The sequence below is a fragment of the Symphalangus syndactylus genome, chromosome 4 (genome assembly GCF_028878055.3).
Source record: "Symphalangus syndactylus isolate Jambi chromosome 4, NHGRI_mSymSyn1-v2.1_pri, whole genome shotgun sequence".
In the NCBI taxonomy this organism is placed as follows: Eukaryota; Metazoa; Chordata; class Mammalia; order Primates; family Hylobatidae; genus Symphalangus; species Symphalangus syndactylus.
This window is the reverse complement of record NC_072426.2, coordinates 39,301,840-39,324,990: the sequence shown is the minus strand read 5'-3', so window position 1 is coordinate 39,324,990 and position 23,151 is coordinate 39,301,840.

The window sequence follows — 23,151 nt, the reverse complement described above, 5'->3', positions numbered from 1 at the left end:
ATTTTAGCATTTTTATATCTCATACTCATGTATGTATTTATTGTATAAATACAGAAAACCTATAGTTCTTTTAATATAAAGAAACTTCTCTTGCAAACAACAATAAATATGCACATTAGGAAAAATTATGCAAGCAATAAAAATAATGTCTAATGAATAATTAGATATTTTATAGCAAAAACACAAATTCATGACTTTAGAGGATATACAAAAAATATGTAAACTTTAAATTTCTGAACTCAATAAATCAAAACAAAAAAATAAAGAAGTTACTTCTAAATGTTCCCACCTTTAGATGGCAAGCAAATAGAGTTAAGTTGGATTTTTTTAAAAATGTGTTTGCAAGAAAACATGATCAAGTACAATTAAGATACAAATGATGATCTTTGACGTTTATACTACATGTTAATATAAATATAACCAGAACACCTTAATGAGCTCCAATCAATGAAGTTACACTGATGCTAGCACTCCAGAGTTCTTATTTTTGTTTTCATCATTGACCACACAATTTTTTGTTTACTGCAATGCAATCCACTCTTCTCATAAGTCCTCCAAGGGACCCGTCTTTGTTCATAGACATATTTGTTAATGTAATTACCAAGTAGCGCCTTCCACATTCTGCTTTTTCTTGAGCCAGATGAAGCTTTCTCATGTTTCACTGATCATGATGCCCTCTGTATGGCCCACAGGTGGCATGCCCCGAATAGCTCCTCCAGCTTCCAACGGACATTGAGATTCTTCACCAGTGCTGAGCTACATGCAAAACTGAAGAGGGAGTTCTTTCCTCAGTCGGGGCTGCCCTTTGCATCTAGACTCCAAAGCATCATTTGTCACAAAATTCCCACTCATCTTTTATGAAAAATCTCCTTTATCTTCTATAAAATGAATCTAGTGAAGAATTAACTCAGCCATATGCATTAGTAAGAATTGGCAGGAAAAAATACAATATATTTCTTGAAGTGAAAATAAAATAACACAAAAATATTCTAAGGGCAGATTTGTAGAGAGTTCTTTAGCCAAGAAACTAATTGCTTTATCAAGCTGAGCATTATTCCCCTCAGAGCCTTAATGTGCTCAAAATTTTTTCTTCCTAATCAAAACACCATTAAATAACACATTTAGTCTTTTTATCCCAAACTGTACATTAATCTACTTGTCTCTAATAATATTTTTCCAGATTCTACCATTTCATCACACAAATTCATTCTAAATTATAATGTGAACTCTTGCTCAAGTTACTCTTCTAGCGTAAGACTATTTCTCCTTTATATTTTATGTCAAGAGGATCTCATTTTTCCTGCAAGAATTTGATATCTTCTAGTCAAACTTTTGTTTTGTAAACAACTTTCCCCTAGTCCCCACCCATGTACTTTAGATGAAGGTGACCCCATTCAGCACTAGTGAGGCACATCACTTGAATTTAACCAATGGTGCATTCCATTTTCCTGTTTCAGTTATTCAAAAATGACTCCAGAGAATGAATGAGACTCAATCACAGCATTTATTGGAAGTACATAAAATGAGAATCTCCCTTTGTACTAGAACCACTGACTATAAAATTTAGGGATGTCAGGGGATACTACGTTTGGGGAGTTGCTGTGTAACAGTGAAACAAACCTAAAGAAAGCACAGACAAGAGATGGAAAAAAAATTGGCCAAATCATTGCAGCGTTGTATGATCATGAACACATGGCTATGCCTTGAATCAAACATATCCCTGAGTTTTCAGTTTAGATGATCAAATGCATTCTTTTATTTGTATAAACTGATCTGAGTTGAATTTATCTTATATGCTACTAGAATAAAGTCTGATTATTAAATCTAGTTGTATAAATCACTTAACTCTTCCAGTGCAATAATCTCTGTTTTATAAAGGTGAAAAAATCAAATACTCCGTGTTAGCCATTTAATGAAAATATCATTAAAATGCTATAAATGTGTTGTTTGGTCAAACTATATTATGATAAATAGTCCTGAAGATCTCCGTTCTATTTAGCAACTATGTATGTGTATGTGTGTTTGTGTGTGTGTGTAGTTACTAAATAGATCAGAAACCTGATTATATATTTGTGTGTATATACATATAGTTACTAAATAGATCAGTAACTATATATGTGTGTGTATATACAGTTACTAAATATATATATTTATACACACACAGAGAGATACACATATATGTATATATATGTATATATACACACAGAGAGAAATTGATCAACGTCAAGAACAAACAGAAATATAGAGCTATATAGGCATTTTTTTCATGAAAATATGTTATGGCTTTTAGGCATATGCATAGGAAAGAGCAGTCTGTGAAGTCAATCACCTGAAGTATATACTGAAATTAAACTGAGATGCTCTAAGTGAGAATTATAATCAAAACTGGAAATTATTAGTGTGAATTTAAGATGTTATAGTTGTTAAATGAAATAATTCAACAAAACCTGTTAATCCTATAAAATACTAGTGCGATTTTTATTTTGCTAACCACAGCCTGTGATCATCAAACATGGAAAGAGCAAAATGAATTTTCTCAATGTAAGAAAACACAGTAGAATTTCCTTATCTTGGAAAAATCCTGTAAATGAACACATCTTGTGCAGGTATGGAGTTTTTTTGGCGTCATTGTCAGCCACAGCTTTTCAAAATAGTGCTTTCACTCACACAGATTCTTCTAGGGACAAGTATTTAGAATAATGCCCTGACTTTTTGGACCACTTAGAAGATCAGAGCAGACATTTACTAAATAGTATAATCTTCAAAGGAAATTGAAGTAAGTCAGGGCCTAGGATAGCTGAGAGAGCATTGGGTTTGTTACGCAACTATTTATTGTCTCTGTGACTTCCCAGACAGCCCAGAGACCAGTTTCCTAGTCAGTCTGAAATTTACCTTAATTCAGCCATCAATACAAACTAAACTTGTTGGGCCCTGAAGGCTGCATGTGCAGGCTTCTTTCTGACTCCATGGAAATGCCAGAGAAGCTGACTTGGAGGCAAGTCAATCATTAATAGTTCACGAATCACTATATTAATTCTATTCTAACACCCCATGGAAGAAGTACCAAAGATGCTGAACATCCTACATATTACAAATAAAATTCCAATTCTTCTCATGTGAATATTTAAAGAGGAAAGATTATTATTACATAATCAGAATGTTATCTTTCCAACTGCAGAAGACATCAGTAAATCCATAACTTGTCAATCTGAAGAAAACAACTAAAGCCACTGAGACCTGGATGGCACATTGATCCATCAGGCAATTCTAGAACACAATTGAGTCAGCAATATAACTTCTTGTTGTTGTTGTGGAGACGGAGTCTTGCTCTGTTGCCCAGACTGGAGTACAGTGGTGCAATCTTGGCTCACTGCAACCTCCACCTCCCCGATTCAAGTAATTCTCATGCTTCAGCCTCCCGAGTGGCTGGGATTACAGGTGTGCACCACTACACCTGGCTGATTTTTTTTCATATTTTTAGTAGAGACAGGGCTTTGCCATGCTGTTCAGGCTGGTCTCAAACCCTTGACCTCAGGTGATACACCAGCGTTGGTCTCCCAAAATGCTGCGATTACAGGCATGAGCCACTGCAGCCAGCCAAAACATTTTTTATTATCAAACATGTCTTAATGTCCATCTCTCCACTCACCATTTCAATAATTTGAATGTCATCTTCATTAAACGTAGTTACTCCACTCTTCAAGGGAGACCCCCAGACACTGAAGAATGAAAAGTCAAAACGCCTTACCATGAAACTGAAAATCTAGGTATTAAAAATCTATTATGGTGTGGCCTCAAGTTTTTATCAGTTTTATCTAATATTGCACAAAAATTAAAACAAAGGCCCCTATTTGCATATTATACTTACTTGCCTAGTCAGGAATAAAAAACAAAAAACTTAGTTTTAAATATGCGTCCACAGTATCTTATGTGGAGTTTTTTTTTTCTTTTCTAAAATACATTTGCCTCAATTATCAAACAATTCTGTAACCACCATTTAGGTTATAGTTCTTTTTAGAAGAAACTCTTCAGCTAAACCGTAAATGACAATTTTTTTAAGTTCTTCTCAGCATTGGAAGACATTCTTTTCCTGGAGTTTTTCTCAAAAATGAAACTAACTTGTGACACAGAAATTACTGTTCTGTCAACTAAATCTAAAAAGTAATAGTGAGTGTTCAGGTGTTATGGATAAAACATTGTATCAATTCAACTCTAACCATATCACTAATAGGCAATGGTTTCCTTTCTGAAAAGTGATATGAGAATCTGCTCCCAATTTGCTCTTCATTATTTAGGGAATACATGATTCACAGTTGATTGACACCATGACAATGATAAAGTAGCTTATGGAATTTTGATATATTTATGTCAATTTTTGAACACTCTGGAAATAAACAAAGCCATCCAAATAAGAAAATCAACCATCCTCACTTGCATTTAGCTAAAACTCAAAGATAGAGAGGGACACAGGAAAATTTTATAGTGAATAAGAGAAAAGGTTTTTACATATGCTCTGATTGGAGGTTATTGGCATGAGGAGGCTGGAGGTGGGCTAACTAGAAGTGGGGACTCAGGTGATTGGTTAGGAGAGCATATTTGGCTTTCTTGGATCTGTCCTTATTTATAAATCAGGTTAAAAAAATAGAGAAGCTGGCAGTTACTAAGTCCTCACCATTCTGGGCCAATTGTTGCAAAGATTGTGGCTTGCCATTCTGGCCTAGTTGCTGTAGAAGTTCTGTTCTGGCTTCCCAGACTAGTTACTACAGAGGCTGCAGGTCAGAGTTCTACTGTTATATATGGTCTGGCCATTGCCCATTTGTATATTCAGTTGCTCAACATTTACTGAATTGTAGAACATGTATATCAATTGAAGTAAACTGTTTTTTTTATTTGAAGCATAATAAATAATATTTATATTCTTAGTTTTCTTGAAGCGCGCACACACACACACACACACGAGAACACATTTTCCTCAGCACTTTATGTCTAAATCACTTTAGTTCTTACAACAATGTTATGGTGTACAATTATACTAATTTTACAGACTTACAGCTAAATCACAATGGAAGCCATACTCAGAGCCCTCTGATGAATCTTTAGAGTAAAATTTGACACTGACTCCTTCTAACTTTTATACAGGCCATTTTTGAAAAATTGATGTCCTCAAATTAATATTCTCCCATTTTATCTTCCTTAAAGTTGATATTTAAAAAGATTTAAACAATTTTATGCATAGGCAACAACATTCAAGGCCTAGACTTCTGTGACTCCCAAGGGGAGTTCAGAATAATGCTGGTATTGGCCATCTAAATGCTCATAGACTAGTGATATTTTGAAAAACAGGGATCCATTTACTAAAAAATGCCAAAATAAAATATTGTGAAGTAATAAAAATTGTATTATTGTTCTCACTTCTCTAACTTTCTCACAGTGGATGTGTGCTATATGTATGTATGATCAGAATGAAAACGATATGCAATATAGAAATAAAGTATACTTTATCTGTTTTACATATTCATTTTCATCTCTATTATGGCTGAAAATCAATGTGATTTGTAATATGCATGGAAAAAGACTTGTCACTGAAATAGAAAACATCTGGCAATAGCAAGTAAAAAGAGGCCCTTTTAAGCATCTAAATATGATTTGTTTGCACAGAGGGGAGAAGTGGAAAATACCCACTAAAATATTCTTGTATTGTCAAGGGAGTATTACAATAATCTTTCACAGTTCCCCAAATGAGTTTCTTTTCTGGGTAACTTTGAATGTACTATTCTGTGGGATGTAGTAAGGGAAAAGAGGAAGGATGACAGGTAATGGAGACCTAGAGAATAAAACAATTATTCAAGTACTTCAACATTTAAGATACTAGACTATGCAAAAAATACTTTTGCTACACAACAATGAGAATGAGACAAAAATGCCATGAAAATTATGTGATACAGTATTCCTTTCTTCCTTTCTTCTTTCCTTCCTTTTTTTTTTCTTCCTTACCTATTATGTATCAAACACCGTTCTAGCCACTTGTGTAAGATTTGGGAGCAAAGCGTGTAAAATATTCTTTCTTCGTATACTTTACATTCGAGTTACTAAAATCTTGGCTTCAGACCTGATTCAGCATCTTCAGCCTCCTAACTTTATTAATTAATACTTTTATGATTTTGGCAAAGTTTTCTTAAATTTTTTGAACCTCAATTTCCTCACCTACAAAATGTACACAATAACATTAGCCATTTGTAGATACAATATAAATATATATTTTTCAGTGTTAGCATTAAAAGATTCTTTGTTTTCTTGCAGGCCATAGGCCCAGGGTGCTTAATCACTGCTTATATTTCCTTTCTCACTTAAAATTACAAAAACAATAAAAAATATTTATGCAAAATTAAATACATCTTGTCCAAATTATGTTGGACAAATTATTCATTTTTTCATAGCAAGTTGACTTTGTTGCAACAGGCAAGCACATCCAAACCTGTGGTTTTGTTTTTCCTTAATTCATTCTTTGGCATGTTTTATGAGCATCAGCTCATACGGGATTGGATAAAAAAAAGAAAACATCTTTCACCATAGATGGTGAAAGATGAGCCTTGATACAGTGAGTCAGTCCACAGTTCTGAAAGTGATATTTGATTTTTTTAACATCATGTCTTTCGGTATGTCTGTTCACCTCATTCTGAGCAAACTCATCAATGGCACCAAATTACTAAGAACATAATAAAAGAATGCTAACTAATGCTGCTTCAAACACAGGATGGAGAAACTTCGTGTGAGCAGGCTTTGGGTTGTCACTGGTGAATCACAGAAACTCAAGCCCTAATTGGGTCATTTCTCTGGCTAACAACCAGGAACACTGTGCATTCTAGAGGATAATTGACAATGTTTGGATGCATTTTTCATTGTCCCAGCTGGAGGGGTATACTACTGACACTTTGAAGACAGAGGCCAAGGATACTGCAAGACATTCTACAATGCACGAAACTACCCATCTCTCCACCATGCCAACAAAGAATTATACAGCCCAAATCATCACTAGTGCTGAGATTGAGAAACCCTGTTGTAGAACAACGTGTCAATAGGGAAAGAGAAAACGCAAGACTACAGCCTGTTGCATGGCAAGAATTATGCCATCTTGAAGCAAAACTGCCATGATGACCAATGTTTGACTCCTGCACACCAAAGTGTTCTGCAGCAAAGTCTTAAAACAATACCCACAGCATAAATAACTCCTCATAAAGATGCACATCTAACATTCCCAGTGGTCATAAGTTTTGGCAATAAAGTCTGAGACATGACCAACCAGCTGCATGTTTTATCCTAAAACCTTGCTATATAAAAGATATTTTCTGGAGAGCTGGTGCAGGGATCCACTATCTTGCAGCCACCTGAGACATCACTTCTTTTTGTAAGTCTCCAGTAAGTAGTTTCAGAGAAACTGGACTTGTCAGCCTCTTTCTTTGGACTTTCAGCTCCTTGACCTTTGGGTGTTTTTTGTTTGTTTTGGGTTTTTTTGCATATATTATAGCTGTTCGCCACAGAATAGAATCAGTGGCAACCCTGGTGAGCCACCCAAGCTGAATAGAGTATTCATTTAACAACACTCGATGTGAAGATTTCCCCATCTGTTTATTTTCACTCATTCGGCCATGTTTTTATTTAGCAAATATTCATGACTAATATAGGTACTGCACTGAGCCTTGGTGACACAGCAGTGAGTAAAAAAGACAAATGTATATAGTTCTTTATTGCTTTATGTGATTGGCCAAAAATAAATAACTGTATTTACTAGTCATTATTTTGAACTGGATGTGCCTGTGAAATTAGGTAATTATACAAACAGTTCTTTCTAACCACTGGGTCATAGCAGAAGAAGCAAGTATCTGATGGCATAGTAAAACGAGGATAACTAAAAATCTTCCACAATACAAATGATATTTTCTCCTAATACATATTTTTCTCTAGTTAATATTTGGTTGTAGAAAGAGATGTGATAATAAAGAGTCAGTAAAACAGACCGAGTAAAGTCAGATGAATCATCATCGGTCACAGAGGAAACTCTGAAAAAAATATTGATAAAGAAGCAGAAGAGAGAAATTATTCAATGTTTGCTTATTTTCTTTACTTTCCACATTGCTTCTGAATCACTTCCACGTATAAATAAAGCAGGAAGCTGCAAGAACATAACCATCAGTGACATGCTGTTAAAAAAACAATCATGATCGAAATTTTCGAAACAGTACAAGAGACCAAAATGCAAGTGCTATAATTGCCAATGTACCTTGGTTATTAACTCTGATGAATTCAGCAAATGTCCAACACACTTAAAAGACTATTTTTTAATCCCTCAAAAGTAAGCAATTGAGTAAATATGACATATTTCTTTTCTTCCAAGAATCCTCAAAAAAGTTTTTTTCTTAATTTTTATTTTTATATATTCAGGTGGTACATGTGCAGTTTTGTTACATGAATATATTGCACAGTGATGAAGTTGGGATTTTGGTGTGCCCATCACCTGCATAATGAACATTTTACCCAACAGGTAATTTTTCAACTCTCATCCCTCTACCTTACCCCCTATATGAGTCCCCAGTGTCTACTATTCCCCTCTGTATGTTCATGTGTACCCACTGCTTAGCTCCCACTTGGGAGTGAGAACATCCAGTAGTTGATTTTCCGAGTTATTTTACATAAAATAATGTCCTTCATTTCCATCCATGTTACTGAAAAAGCATGATTTCATTCTTTTTTAGGTTGTGTAGTATTCCATGGTATATATGTACTACATTTTCTTTATCCAGTCATCCATTGATAGACAATTAGTTTCATCCTCTAACTTTGCTATTGTTAAGAGTGCTGAAATAAACACATAAGTGCAGGTGTCTTTTTAATATAATGATTTCTTTTCCTTTAGAAAGACACCCAGTAGTGGGATTTCTGTATGGAAAGATAATTTTAGTTTTAGTGCTTTAAGAAGTCACACTGTTTTCCACAGAGGCTATACTAATTTACATTCCCACCAACAGTGTATAAGCATTCCCTTTCCTTCACATCCTTGCCAATATCTGTTTGTTTTTTGTTTTCTGACTTTTTTTATAGTAGCCATTCTGACTGGTGTGAGATGGTATCTTAATGTGGTTTTAATTTGAATTTCTCTGATGATTAAGATGTTGAACATTTTTTCCTATGTTTGTTAGCACTTGTATATATTCTTTTGGGAAATGTCTGTTCATACATATCCTCTTCCCACTTTTTTTTTTATTTTTTTGTGGTGGAGTATTCCTCTGTTGCCCAGGCTAGAGTGCAGTGGCACGATCTTGGCTCACTCCAACCTCTGCCTCCTGGGTTCAAGTGATTCTCCTGCCTCAACCTCCCGAGTAGCTGGGATTACAGGTGCCCACCACCATGCCTGGCTAATTTTTGTGTTTTTAGTTGAGATGGGGTTTCACCATGTTGGCCAGGCTGGTCTTGAACTCCTGACCTCAAGTCATCTGCTCACCGTGGCCTCCCAAAGTGCTTGGATTACAGGCGTAAGCCACCAAGCCTGGCCTTCTCCCCACTTTTTAATGGAGTTATCAGGGTTTTTCTTATTGAGTTGTTTGATTTTCTTGAAGGTTTTGGATATTAGTCATTTGTTGGATTCATAGTTTGAAAATATTTTCTCCCAATTTGTAGGTTGTGGATTAACTCTGTTGATTATTTCTTTAGCTGTAGAGAAGCTTTTTGGTTTAATTAAGTCTCATTTGTGTATTTTTGGTTTTGTTGCATTTGATTTTAAGTCCTTAGTCATAAATTCTTGGCCTAGGCCAATGTTCAGAAGAGTTTTGCCTAGGTTTTCCTGTAGGTTTTTTATTTTTTCAAGTCTTACAGTTAAGTCTTTAATCCACCTTACTTACTGTATATGGTGAGAGATAGGGGTCCGGTTTCATTCTTCTGCATACGGCTAGCCAATTTTCTCAGCACTGTTTACTGAATAGGGTGTCCTTTCTCCATTGTATATTTTTGTTGACTGTGTCAAAGATTAGTTGGTTGTAGATATGTGGCTTTATTTCTGTAGGTATGTGGCTTTATTGTCACAGTGTTCCATTGATCTATGTGCCTATTTTTGTACTAGCATCATGTTGTTTTTATTACTATAGACTTGTAGTGTAACTGAAAGTCAGATAATGTGATGCCTCTAGCTTTTTTCTTTCGGCTTAGGATTTCGTTAGCTATTTGAGCTCTTTTTCAGTTCCATATGAAATTTAGTTTTTTTTTAATTCTGTGATAAATGGCAATGATAATTTGATAAAAAGTGCATCAAATCTGTATATTTCTTTGAGCAACATGGTCATTTTAATGGTATCTATTCCAATACATAAGCATAGGATTTTTTAAATTAGTTTGTGTCATCTATGATTTCTTTCACCAGGGTTTTGTTGTTCTCCTTGATGAGATCTTTCATGTCTTTCATTAAGTGTATCACAGGTATTTTATTTTTTGTGATTTTTCTATCTTTTTTTATGTAGGGATTTGATGCTATAAACTTTCCTCTTAGTACTGCTTTTGCTGTAACGAATAGGTTTTGGTATGTTGTGCAGCTATTTTCATTTGTTTCAAAAAATATTTTGATTTCTACCTGAATTTTATCATTTACCCAAAGGTCATTCAGAAGCAAGTTGTTTAATTTCTGTGTGCTTGTATAGCTTTCAGAGTTCCTGCTGATATTTTTTATTAGTTTTATTCCTGTGATCCAGTAAGATACTTGATATGATTTTTGTTTACTTGGCCTTTATCTTATCTTTACATCACATGCTCTTTAGTCAAAAAAGCCTTTATTTCAAACACAAATATTATTTATAATTAAAATAAACAGATAAATAAGCAAACAGAAAAAATTCATTTCAACTTTACAGACCAAGGTTTTTTAGAAAAACGAATTGGTGCATCCTCTGTAATATCTACATTCTCCTTATGGAAAAAGAATTATTATGGGCACCATTTTTTTATGTATGATAGAAGTTATATTAAGCATTTTCCATAGATGATAGATAGATGGGTGATAGTTAAATAGATAGAAATATAGATAGATATATTCCTATGTACCTACAGATATTTCCATTCGAGATATATATATATATATAGATAGATAGATAGATAGATAGATAGATAGATATAGTGCAAAATATGGTTTTATGTTGCTCTAGATGGCATTTATCTGAGAAAACAGAAATCCAAATAAATCACGTTTGTATTAATATCACTTTTCTCAGAAGATCTTTATAGATACATATGGGAGGCTGAGCAGTGCTTTGTCAACTTTGCAGAGCTAGGAAGACTAAAAGTCAGAGCTGAATACTAGCCAGCGGTGCCAGAAGTGTGGCCTAGAAAACCAAAGATAAATTACAGATAGAAGAAATGAAAATATCTCTACACTTTCAGTAAAAGTAAACTAAGTAAAGCATAAAGTGCATCTAGCTTCTAGTCATCAGGTTATGTCAGAAAATCTCAAAATTTGAAAATGGATTAAGGTCACCCTAGATTACTACTAGTGCTCCAAGTGATCAAAGTAAAGTGATGTTCTCTCTGAAGGAAAATAAGACCATAGGTCACACATAATTTCTTTGAATAAGTTTCCAAACACAAGTATAGAAAAAAGTCACAGATAACCATTTATGCAAGATAAAAAGATAACATAAATGGAAACCAGTACAAAGCATGGCTGTAGAGAAAGACCCACAGATATTTCAGGTTGTGGAGTTAACAGACAGAGGTTTTAAAACAATTATAGTTGCTCTTCTTATGGAAGTAAAACAAACATTTCGGCAAAGAACTAAAGGTATAAAAGAACTAAATAGAATATTTTTCAAAAAATACAACTGGAATGTATTGAAATAAGAAGTAAAATAAATAATTAAGAGCCTAATATTCTATACAATTAACAGCAGAATCAATGTAACTAAAGACAAAATTAGTTTAGAAAACATGGTTCAAATCAATTATTTATAAAGAAGCAAAGAAAGGAAAAGGATAAAACCTACGAAAGAAAGTGAAGGACATAGAGGATGGGGTAAGAATGCCTGGCATACATTTCAGAAAAGACATAGCTGAGAGACAGCTAAACTTCCAAAGCCCAATAGACTTTCAAGAAGGAATAAAAAAAATTACATAAAGAAACAATACGGTTTAACTGCATAAAACTACACACACACACACACAATTCTAAAAGCATGTATGATGTATGTAGAAGATGAGGGAAAATTGCCATCAAATAAGCAACAATTAGACTAACAGTTCACCTCATAAAAGCAAGAAAGCCAGACTACAGTAGAAGGATGTGTTTAATCTACTAAAGGACAATAATTTCCATATTAGAATTCTATACCTGGGAAAAATACCCTTCAATTATGAGAGTAAAATATACTGTTAGTGCTGGGCACAGTGGCTCACGCGTGCAATCCCAGCACTTTGGGAGACCAAGGAGGGTGGATCACCTGAGGTCAGGAGTTCGAGACCAGCCTGGCCAACATGATGAAACCCTGTCTGTGCTAAAAATACAAAAATTAGCTGGGCATGGTAGCAGGCACTTGTAATCTCACCTACTCAGGAAGCTGAGGCAAGAGAATCGCTTGAACCTGGGAGGTGGAATTTGCAGTGAGCCAAGATTACACCACTGCACTCCAGCCTGGGCGACAGAACAAGACTCTTTCTCAAAAAAAAAAAAAAGATAAAGAAAACATTGTGAGATTGATTTTTTAATTGAGAGGCTTCACAATCAGCAGATTTGCATTACAGAGAATAAAAGCTAGTTAACTTTAGGCAGGAAGTTAATTCCAAGAAATGACTCCTGTCAGAAGCACAGAAATGTCACAAGGAATGAAGAATCGGAAGTCAAGTTGAATTAAAATTGACTGTTAAAATGGATGTGGACATATAAATACATGAAAAAACAGCATATTCTTGCAAGGAGAAGAAGTACAGTCTGAGAGCATAAGGTCTTTTCATTTTCCTAGTAGGGTAAAGATGCTAATTAACATTAGACTCTTAAAAATCAAGGATCCAGCTTGTAATATCTCTGACAATAACTAATTGAATAAAAAATGAATGACTCATTTCTCAACCATTACAAAATAAGGGATAATAAAACGTATTAAATCAGAACAGTAAGGAGAAATAGATAAATAAGAATTATAAATAAATCATAGTGGGATATTTAAATACATTTCTCAGTTTTTGATAAAACAGACTCAACATTGGTAAGCATACAAACGTTGTACCCCACAACTTCAGGATATCTGTTCTTTTCAAGGACATGTAAAATATTTTTTCAAAATGGATCTATATTGGACCAAAAAGCAAGTCATATGTTACTTCAGTGATCAGGATCCTTATAAAGCAAAGGTCAACAAATATTTTATGTAAACAGATTGTGGGTAAATATGCTAGGTTCTGTGGGTGACATGGCCTTGAGAGAAGAGAGAGAAAGGAACCAGTTAGGCAGATAGCTAGGACAAGTCCTCAGTAGAATTCCTCTTTCTAACAAAGGAACAGCTTGAAAGATCAAGGTGCAAGCACAGATAAGGGGGCAAAGTCCACCATAAAAATGCCTTCTGCGTAACTAACAAGGGTTACATATACATGGTAGGCTTCAGTGAACACATCCTTTCCTTTTTTGAACATACTCAGATAAGGGAGTTTGCATGGGGAGGGGCTTACTTGAAACGTGCCTGTGCTGCACAGATAAAAGAAGTTACACAGAACCAGACACGTCCACAATAGAGGACACATGCCCCCAACACATGCGCAGTGAGGAAAATTAAACAATATGGAGTGACTAGGCTAAGAATTCACGTGTGCACTAAAAGGACAAGGTGGAGCTGTCAGGAATTCACACCTTATGCAAATGAAACACTTCTTAACCAGTTTTTCATGCCTATTGAAAATGAAACCTCACTCCCTACTAACCTGTTTATAAAAGCCTTTGTATTCAACCATAGAATGGCAACCCCTCTTCAATGCGGAAAGCTTTCTCCTTTCCCCTATTAAACTTTTGCTCCAACCTCACCTTTGTGTTTATGGTCCTTAATTCTCCTGGTCATGAGACAAAAAACTCCATGTCCTGCTTCAAACAACAAAATTGAAACATTGTGGTGCACTGGCAAGACTGCGACAGTCTCTGCCATTGTAGTGTGAACACAGACATAGACAATATAAAAAAAAAAATAATGAGCCTGGCTCTGCACCAGTAATGCCTTATTAAAAGAGGGCTGGACTTGCCCAGCAGGCCATAGTTAACAGAGTTAACTAAATCCTCATATAGAGCATACTTCTTAATTACAATAAAATTAGGTTAGAAAAATATAATAAAAAGAAAATTGGAATATCCTCATACATACAGAAATTCAAAATTTCACTTTTAAAGATGCCATAATTCAAAGAAAACATTGCAATAGGATAAAAAATGGCTATAATACATGAAAAAAATAATTCATATCAAAATCTGTGTTATTCACTAAAATGAAGTAGGGGTGCTCAGGGAGTTGGCTGATTCCACAACTGAGGCAGGATATGAACGAGATAAGCCTAAAACCTGTTGTGAAAAGAGAAAATTAAGAAATTTTTCAAAATCACAATAAAACCACAGGAACTATTTTAAAAATTATCCCTCATAAGTTGGGACAATTTTTGTATCAAAAAGAATAAAGGTTTCAATGGTTTGAAATATACTGAATACTTTAAAAAATCCATTAGTGTCTAAGAGAAATGAACAAATGGTTATATGGTTAACTTTGGAAGATGAAGTGTCAAATTATGAATTAGAAATTATTCATTAAAAGAAATTAAAAATTGTTGCACCCTTTCCTGGAAGAATTTCACATCAGAATAATCAAGACTCCTTGAAGGAAATATTGTAATAGAATTTTTTAGCTTAATAAACAAAGAATAAAAATTGTATTATTATAATAACATATAAACTCTACTAAAATAATGGATATAGTCAATAACCATAAATGGCTTCTAAAACTGTAAATGAAATAGTGATAGAAAAATGTATAACAGATAAATCAGACAGGTAACAACTGTATCAGCTGATCACTTTCAATATCTTAAATAAAGAGACAACCAGAAAAGATATGCTGGTAAAATAGTACTCAACGTCATCTGTGAAGTATTCTTTCCAGAAATTCAAATCTTTCATCTGGTCAAGTCTCTAGATTTAACTATCATTTATGAGAAATTCAAGCCAACTAGAAATATATCAAAGGCAGCACAAGATATAGTGAACACATTCTCATGTTTAGAAATATCTATGGAATAAATAACATCATATCTTCAACAAATATAAGGGGAAAAAAGCTGACAAGTAAAAGCTATAGTTTAAAAAATATTTAGGCCAGGCACGGTGGCTCACGCTTGTAATCCCAGCACTTTGGGAGGCCGAGGCGGGCGGATCACGAGGTCAGGAGATCGAGACCATGGTGAAACCTCATCTCTACTAAAAATACAAAAAATTAGCCGGGCGTGGTGGCGGGCGCCTGTAGTCCCAGCTACTCGGAGAGGCTGAGGCAGGAGAATGGCGTGAACCCGGGAGGCGGAGCTTGCAGTGAGCCGAGATTGCGCCACTGCACTCCAGCCTGGGCGACAGAGCGAGACTCCGTCTCACAAAAAAAAAAAAAAATATTTAAAGTACTAACAACCCAATTCAATGTGTGGACATTTTCTTTAAATTTTGACTTAATAAAACTGACTATAAAAAGAAAGGTGAAAAACAGGAAAGTTCAAAGATAGACTGGCTATTGTAGCATATTGAGAAGTTGTTATTAAAAATGTTAGATGGTAATAATGTATTGTTATTTTGTTTTAAGTATCCTGTCTTTTAGCGATAAATACCATAATGTTTATGGATGAAATCATGTGATATATATGTAAATCTCCTTAAAATGTTAAGGAAAGGATGACAGAGTGTGGGTAGATATTGTGAAGGAAAATCTTGGGGTCTGAAAATCACTAATCTAAAGGAAAAACTCAAGCTGGGAACTGCTTAGGGCAAACCTGCCTCCCTTTCTATTCAAAGTCATCCCTCTGCTCGCTGAGAAAAATGCATATCTGATTGCCTCCTTTGGAAAGGCTAATCAGAAACTCAAAAGAATGCAACCATTTTTTCTCTTATCTACCTATGACCTGGAAGTCCCCTTCACACATTGCGTTGTCCCACCTTTCTGGACAGAACCAATATACATCTTACATATACTGAGTGATAGCTCATGTCTCCCTAAAATGAATAAAACCAAGCTGTGCCCCGACCACCTTGGGCACATGTCGTCAGGCCCTCCGGGGGCTCTCATGGACACACATCCTTAACTTTGGCAAAACAAACTTCCTAAATTGACTAAGACCTGTCTCACATAGTTGGGTTTCACAATATCAAACAAGATTGACCATGAATTGATAGTAATTTATACTGGAATTTATGTAGATGACAGGAGGGTATAATTTTGCTATTTTCTCTACTATGTATATATGTGAAACATTTCTTAATATAATCTCTTAAAACTTAAAAAAATGTGTGGGAAGCAGCTGTAGTTGTGCCAGAGGAAATAATATAGCCTAAAATTCATATATAAGAAAGAAGATTATATAAAAAAATCTTATACATATTAAAAGTTTATAAAAGAACACTAACTGAATTCCAAAGAAAATACAAGAAAAAAGTGATACAGACTAGGAGATAATAAAACTAATATATAAGCAACAATAAAGAGAATAAAAAAGACAAAATATTTTTGAAAATCCAGTTGAGTTGGGATGTTTCTGGTGTGACAGACAAGTCAAATGTGAGAAAAATTGTAAATGATGAAAGTCAATATCAGGGATAAATAGAGGTGTTACAGCAGATTCTGTAGATATTACAAAAACAATAAAAAAATTATAGAAACAAATAAAATTTAAAAGCTACATTAAATGGATAATTTTCTAGAAATATACAATTAAGACACAAGAAGAAAAAGCTGAGCATTGTTTACTATTATAAATGTAGAATTTATAATTACAAAGCTTAAGTATTGTATCAATTATTTTAAACAAAAGTATATTCGATTTGACATAAAGTTTTCCAGAGAACTGAAAATTTCAGAAGAGTGACAAACTCGTGTTACTAATCCAGTATCACCTTTATCCCAAACATTAGGTTGTGGCAAAAGTAATTTCAGTTTTTGCCATTGAAAGTAATGGCAAAAACCACTATTACTTTTGCACAAATCTAATAGAGCATATTGAGAGAACAGAACATTACTGGTATCTTACCTCATGGATTTTGAAGCCAAACCTTAAATTCAATAAGATACGGAATGAATAATAAATGAACAATATGTTGGATGTGATAATGGAATGCCTGTTTAGCTTAATATTAAAAAAGCAGTCATACTTTGCCACAGCAATATATTAAAGAAGCAAAATTGTATAACATTTTTACTAGATGCATTTGTAAAAGCACCAAACTAGGAATAGAAAGGAATTTCCTTGACATGATACAGTCTGTTTTCACAAACTATGGAGCAAACACTTTATGGTGAAACAGCAACCTTTTTTTTTTTTTTTAAACTAGGACCTTACCAGGTGAGGTAAAAACAGCTTGATTTTCAACTTCCAGCAAGTGCTTTCTGTTGCCTGAGGGCTTTCTCCTGCTGCTGAGCCAGCTTTGGTGGCCCCATGGCAGTCCAGATGTGCCAGGGAATGAATGGCCCTAGAAGCAGCTCTCTGCATGGCTGATAGGAATTAATGCATAGGTACCCCACCATCTGCATCCTGGCCCCTGTGGGGAAGAACTGGGAGGCATGTGTCCTCCACTGATTCCTAGTTTCTCACTCATGCAAAAGTGCCAGTAGCCCACAGTAGAAGCTGGCATCCTTTATCAGCTATCTTATTTTCCTTCATTTTTTCATTTCCTTAATAAACTGTTTGCACTAGAATCCTCATCTCAGTGTCTGCTTCTGGGGAATCCAAACTAACTCATAATATAATTTTTGAAAATCTATTTACTTTGATAATAATAAATTCATTTATAAAATAACATGTATAATTTTAATTGATTTTATAGCTATTAACTTCTCTTCTTATCATTTAAAAAATGGAAAATGCCTAACAGTCTCACTCATTTAGGATAAACAAAAATGCACTCTGCTTTAGCACAATATTTAATAGAGGAAGCCTTTCATAATCACAGGAATATAGTTCAACATTTTCACAGGCACATATGAATATACAAACCTTTGTGAGTATGCTTTGTTGTGGTTGTTGTTTTATATCAGGACTACTTCTAATTCATATTTTAGATTAGGTATAAAATAATTACAGAATATTGATGCAATAGAGGTGGCTTATTTCCCTGTATTCTAAACATTACACGTAAAAGAATTTAAGACAAAGTAACACTACTGGTTACTTACTCCTTACATATTACTTCTTCCTCTAGGAATGAGGAAAGATTATCTGATATAGTAGGAGAGGAAATTGATCGTCATTAGCTCATCAGCTTTTTTTTTGGAGCAAGTCTATTTATAAGATGCATGAAGTCCTGTGAAAGGCTTCCTCTCAAGGAGAGCCCTGGGATTGTCTACACTACAGTATTAGATTAGGGATGTCTGTCCAATTCAGGAGTGAAGTCTGAGTAAACCCACTGTATTAGTCTGTTCTCACGTTGCTATGAAGAAATACTCCAGACTGCATAATTTATAAAGAAAAGAGGTTTGATTGACTCACAGTTCCACATGGAGGCCTCAGGAAACTTACAATCATGGTGGAAGGGGAAGCAAACATGTCCTTCTTCAATGGCAGCAGGAGAGAGCAGTGGAGAGCAAAGGGGGCAACACCCCTTATAAAACCATCAGATCTCATGAGAACTCATTCATTATCACGAGAACAGCATGGGGGAACTGCCCCCATGATCTAATCACCTTCCACAAGGTCCATCCCCCAACACATGGCGATTACAATTCAAGATGAGATTTGAGTGGGGATACAGAGCCAGACCATATCACCCACTTAGCTGCAAACCAAAGCTGTCCTTTAAATAGCACTTTTAGTTAAAAGTGGTATTTTCATCTCCATTTATAAAATTCCTACATGTATCTCTCAATGTGCTTTGAACTCAAGGGGGAAAAAGGGAGGTATTTATCAGCCCCTTATAATCACAAACTATTGAAAAAGAATCTCTAGGGGTGAATCCAGACACTTTATTTTTAACAAGCTCCACAAATTATTTTAGTGCACACTAAGTTTGGAGAATCTTTAGAGACAATGATATATATAAGCATACAAGTTACTTTCCTGGAAAGAGGATTTTATTCAAAATTTTAAGTTTGCAATTTTTAAAGCTTTCATTTAAGTTTTTATTAAGTACACAGTAGAATTTAAAAAAATTATTACTGTAAAATTATATTATATATAAAAATATAATTATATTTAATCAACTAAGCCTAGTTTAGAAAATAAATATTTAATTAAAATATTTAAAATGCTTATTTAAATTGAATAATGATGAAAAAGTTAAGATATTTATAACTCTGTCAGTGTGTTCAATGGTATACTGGGAAATTCTCTAGAATATTATCTTGATTGAGGAAGATATTTTCCCTCAACGCCCACATTTGCTCAAGATGTCCAGATTTCACATGCGCTGTTCAGTGGGCCTCTGTATATCCAATTGTTCAGGACTGTTGGTTGGGTTGATCCCAGAATGGATTGGTGGTTTTCTGTGGATTTTCAAATATTAGAAGAGCTGGAAGTTGAGACTCTCCTATCTGTGCCCAGAGCTTTCTTCCCTTCCCCAACTGAAGAATTCTTTCCTTTTTCTCTTCCTCTTCATTTCAGCCCTCTACTTCTGGTTTGAAGAATAGACAAACTAGCTGTGTAGATATGCATTCAAATATTTCTATCTTATGCTAAAGCCAGTGTCTTTTTTCAGGCTTTGTTTTTGCTTTGTGTTATCTTGTAAAGTAAAAGTAGTACTGCAGTAACTAATGAGAGAGGAAAAGGAAAGCAAAAATTTGGAAAGTAAATAAATTAATAATTTAGAATACAATAAAATAGAAAGGCTAAAAATAAGAAAATAGACTTGCCCTTTAAACTTCAAAACCCATTCAAGATGAATGGAAAAAAAATAGATAATGAGAAAGTGTCTGTATGTGTGTGTTTCTAACCTCAGTCTTTCTCTCTCCCTCTCTCTCTAGCCTTTCCATATATATTGTACACACGACAGCAAAGGGACGGATGGTAAATATTTTAGTGTTTATAAGCAGTCATTCTCACAACAACTTAGCTCTGTCTTGTAACGCAAAAGCAGCCATATACATACATGAACAAATAAGCATGGCTGTGTGATATAGTTTAACTGTGTCCCCACCCAAAACCTCATCTTGAATTGTAATCCCCATGATCCCCACATGTCAAGGGAAAGACCAGGCAGAGGCAATTGAATCATGGGGGCGGTTTCCCCCATGCTGTTCTCATGATGGTGAGTTCTCACAAGGTCTGATGGTTTTGTAAGTGTTCGGTAGTTCCTCCTGCGTTCATTCTCCTTCCGGTCACCATGTGAAAAACGTGCCTTGCTTCTCCTTCACCTCTGACCTGATTCTAAGTTTCCTGAGGCCTCCTTAGCCATGCTGAACTGTAAGTCAATGAAACCTCTTTTCTTTATAAATTACCCAGTCTCAGGCAATTATTTATAACAGTGTGAAAATGGGCTAATACAGCATGTTCCAGTAAAACTTTACTTTCAAAAGCAGGTAGTGGGATTGCCTCTTGGTTAAATTTAATAAGATATAATCCTGCAGGGAGAAAGCATAGAAAATTCAGTAAATGGCAAGGTACAATTTTTCAAACACCCATTTTGTAACCCACAAGTAACTTCCAGATAGTACTATAAAATCAAACTGATTTTTAAACCTATTATCTATATTCTAAAATATGCAAAAGACATAGTGGCATAGACTTATTTATTACAAATAATTTTTTCCAAGAGAGTTCTTGATGGCCTCATTTAAAAATTGAACATGTGGTTTCTTTTTACTCTTGACAATGAGTATTACTACAATACAGCTTGGAAGGAGAAGCAAAAAAGTTATTGCCCTGAACTTAATTTCAATACCTTCTATTTATAGTGCTTCAGTGGTGACTTTCTTATTCCATAGTGCTTTAAGACCAACTCAAATTACTTTCATTCTAGATATAAAACTCATTCTAGGCCAGGCGCGGTGGCTCACGCTTGTAATCCCAGCACTTTGGGAGGCCGAGGCGGGCGGATCACGAGGTCAGGAGATCGAGACCATGGTGAAACCCCGTCTCTACTAAAAATACAGAAAATTAGCCGGGCGTGGTGGCGGGCACCTGTAGTCCCAGCTACTCGGAGAGGCTGAGGCAGGAGAATGGCGTGAACCCGGGAGGCGGAGCTTGCAGTGAGCCGAGATCGCGCCACTTCACTCCAGCCTGGGCGACAGAGCGAGACTCCGTCTCAAAAAAAAAAAAAAAAAAAAACTCATTCTAGATATAAAACTTCCATAGGTATTTTGACATTGTCATAGTAATTAGTATTAAATATTGACAAAAAGTTTTGAAGAACATATATGCCTGTGGTTTTATCAATACCCTAACTAAAAACATAAAAGCCAAACTAGAATTGCAGGCAATCTTATTATCTGATTCCATTAATTTGGTTTGCATTTTTTGAATATCACTGAATTTTATTTTACTTTTCAAAGAGAAAGGCTAAAGAGGACATTGATAATCAGTGAGACCTTCAAGAATCAATTTCATGAGAACAAAAAAAATGTAGTGTTTTCTCTTAAGGTCTATCTCTTCTTTTGAGTAAGAGTGCCATGTGCAGCTGTGAGTCTGGATGCTATCAAAGTAAGCTCCTCGTGTCAGCACAATCACATCCAGGTTATGCCTTTGTGGAGGAGTAACCTGCTTCTATTTGCTGAAAGTAGGCACACCAATTTATCCAAACCCAAGCAACTCAATCCTTCAAAATAGTCAATGTTATCTCACTTATATCTTTGACTATAATTTCAAGGCAACTCATTTGAAATACTAATTTACTTTAGACGTGAAAAACGTATTCTTTACATCTGACAAGATACCACATTTTAACACCAGCCACAGGTAAGGTAATGTAGTTATAAATATAGCATCAACTTCTTGAGGAATGATACACATCTATCATATAATTGAAATAAGATCTATTAGGAGGGAAGTTCTTCACAGTGAGCACTTCGCCATCATGAAAATCATCCTAATTGCTAATAATACCTACAACATTTTCATTAGTTATACATATAATTATGAAAGTATATGTATTATAGAATTGGATGTCAGAAGGATCGGTATAATCAGCTAGAGCAAAATAAATATAGGAAAGCATGCTATAGTTAAAAAGTAATAGATTTGTATCCAGATGAATTGGATTTGAGTCTGAGTACCTCCACTGATGGAGTCAATTTATCTCCATAAACTTGTTTCCCTCCTGTAAAAATGATTTGAATAATTATTTCCTACTTGACATATTTTTTAAAATAATTCTATAATGACATAGGAACGGGAAAGACCATTGTAAGCCTCAAAGTACACAGTCATTTTCTTGGTGATTAATGAAGAAACTCTGGGGGTTTTATTTTTATTTTATTTTTTTTGAGACAAAGTTTTACTCTGTCCCCCAAGCTGGAGTACAGTGACATGGTATCGGCTCACTGCAACCTCCACCGCCAAGTTCAAGTGATTCTCTTGCCTCACCCCCCTGAGTACCTGGGACTACAGGCCTGCACCACTATGCCCGGCTAATTTTTGTATTTTTAGTAGAGACAGGGTTTCACCATGTTGGCCAGGCTGGTCTCAAACCTCTGGCCTTAAGTGATCTGCCCAACTTGGCCTCCCAAAGTGCTGGGATTACAGAAGTTTTCTTTTTAAATGTATGCCAGTGTTGTCTATTTTTACCTTTTTGTAAAAGTCATCTGAGATAATTGCTTCACATAGAGATTCCCAAGCCCTTTCCCTAGAGATTCTGATTAAGTCTTACTGTAGCAGATCTCAGTAATCTTTATTTTTTTGTCAAGGCATGTATGTATCTTTCTAATGATCAGGCCAGTTTGGAAACTATTGACTTATATTCTTCATTTTAGTAAA